Source organism: Limulus polyphemus, unplaced genomic scaffold (assembly GCF_000517525.1).
Source record: "Limulus polyphemus unplaced genomic scaffold, Limulus_polyphemus-2.1.2 Scaffold5122, whole genome shotgun sequence".
NCBI lineage: Eukaryota > Metazoa > Arthropoda > Merostomata > Xiphosura > Limulidae > Limulus > Limulus polyphemus.
The window spans coordinates 56,740-59,445 of NW_013670732.1; positions in this window are offsets into that span (position 1 = coordinate 56,740).

Below are 2,706 nucleotides of genomic sequence, written 5' to 3' on the forward strand. Positions count from 1 at the left end.
AAGATTAGAATTCCAAGAAAGGTTAGTCCTCTTTGGTAGGTTGTTTAGGCAGAGCATTCATAATGAATCTAAGTTTGAAATGGACAGCAACTGCCTATTGTAGAAATTTACAGAACTTGACGACGAAAGGCGGAAGATTTTAGAAACGTCGTCCTTTACATTTGTAGTTTTCTACAACAGGCAGTTGCTGTCCATTTGAAACTTAGATTCATTATGAATACTCTGCCTAAACAACCTATCAAAGAGGACTAACCTTTCTTGGAATTCTAATCTTTATTTGGAAAAACAAAGAGGTTTCGTTAACACTATAATGGTTACAAATATGCATGCATTTGAAACTTTGATTTTTTTAATTGGTATACTTAACTGTTTTGATTATAGAACATCGTAAGAAAATTGTTCTTATCTTTATTATAAAATAAACGTTAAGTCCGATATCTTAAGGTTCGTATCCATAATTATCCTAGGAAACTGAACTGACGCGAAATCATTTAAAGTTTAACATAATAATATTTGAGCAGTTTTGTTTGTTTTAGCGCAAAGATTTACGATAGACTGTCTCCACTAGGTCTCACCGGTGGTATACCCAAGGGCTTAAAAACTAAAGTTTAGGGTTTTATCCTCGCGACAGGCAGTTCAGATATTCCACTGAGTTGCTTTGCGTTAAAACAAATAAAACTTAAAGATAAGAAGATAAAACAGTTAAAATCCGATGTATAAACGATAAGTTTGTTTGTTTGTAGTTAGGCATCGATTTACACAAAGTGCTATCTGTGGTGTGCTCACCACGGATATCGAAACCGGGTTTCTAGCGTTATAAGTCCGTAGACTTGCCGCTGCGCCACTGGGAGGCTTACAAACGATACACACAAACCCTAGCTCCTTTCAACCAGTTAAAAATTCTGTAAAGGACAAAATATATGTTTGCATTTTAAATCCGCTTTGTGAGAATGACGAACAGATCATCGTACATATCATTGTATTTATTGTATGTAATCAAAAGTATTATAGGGCTGTGTAGTTACTAAAGGTAAGTGTAGTATATGAGTCGACTTGTACAGATCAAGAAAATTTCGATTTGTCGTTATTTTACGTATTGAATTTTGTAGCTTATTATTTGTGTCTGAACATGACTAATGGCTATATATATAATTTGATTTGCAGAATAACTTACGCATGTTTAATTTAAGTTTCTAGGTACTTAGGACTCGTAAACATTATCAATAAAGGTTATATGGCCTCGTAAACATCATCAATAAAGGTTATAAGGACTCGTAAACATTATCAATAAAGGTTATAAGGACTCGTAAACATCATCAATAAAGGTAATAAGGACTCGTAAACATTATTAATAAAGGTTGTATGGCCTTGTAAACATTATCAATAAAGGTTATATGGCCTAGTAAACATTATCAATAAAGGTTGTATGTCCTTGTAAACATTATCAATAAAGGTTATATGGCCTTGTAAACATTATCAATAAAGGTTATAAGGACTCGTAAACATTATCAATAAAGGTTGTATGGCCTTGTAAACATTATCAATAAAGGTTATATGGCCTCGTAAACATTATCAATAAAGGTTATATGGCCTCGTAAACATTATCAATAAAGGTTATTGTACTCGTAAACATTATCCATAAAGGTTATTGTACTCGTAAACATTATCCATAAAGGTTATAAGGACTCGTAAACATCATCAATAAAGGTTATAAGGACTCGTAAACATTATCAAAAAAGGTTGTATGGCCTTGTAAACATTATCAATAAAGGTTATATGGCCTCGTAAACATTATCAATAAAGGTTATATGGCCTCGTAAATACTATCAATAAAGGTTATAAGGACTCATAAACATTATCAATTTCAAGAAGAATCAGAGCTAAGGCTATCACATCACTCCTTCATGTTTTATTTTTGAAATCCTACCAAAGATTATGAAGTCATTATCCAAGTTGTCCAAGGTGACTCAATACCAGCGATAAACACAGTATAGATTGTACAGTGTGTAGTTTTACACTTAAAAACAAACAAAATTATCAATAGTATCAAGGCTGTGATTCTTTGATCTTAAGCACGAAAATCACTCGAATCCTACTTAATTTTTTAAATTTAGAATATGTTACGATACACACACACACATGTGTATCTACACACTCTCTCACATACACACATATATATGTATATATATAATGTTGATTGACATCAAGGTTATTTTAACCAACACACACACATATATATGTATATATATGTATAACGTTGATTGACATCAAGGTTATTTTAACCAAGGAATAAACACACACACATATATATGTATATATATAATGTTGATTGACATCAAGGTTATTTTAACCAACACACACACATATATATGTATATATATGTATAACGTTGATTGACATCAAGGTTATTTTAACCAAGGAACACACACACACATATATATATATATATATATATAATGTTGATTGACATCAAGGTTATTTTAACCAAGGAATAATTATTTTATAAACTTGTAATTTAATGAACGAAAATACAATGTGGGCCCTAGTGTTCAGAAAATCGTGAACCCGAATGTTCTATAAATGTCTTTTATATAAGATTATATGGTCGTTTCATCAGCGAAACATAATAAGTTCACACCTGTTGAAACGATGTATAGGGCGTAATTGTTTATGAAAAACAAAATACGCACTTCGTGAATATAACTG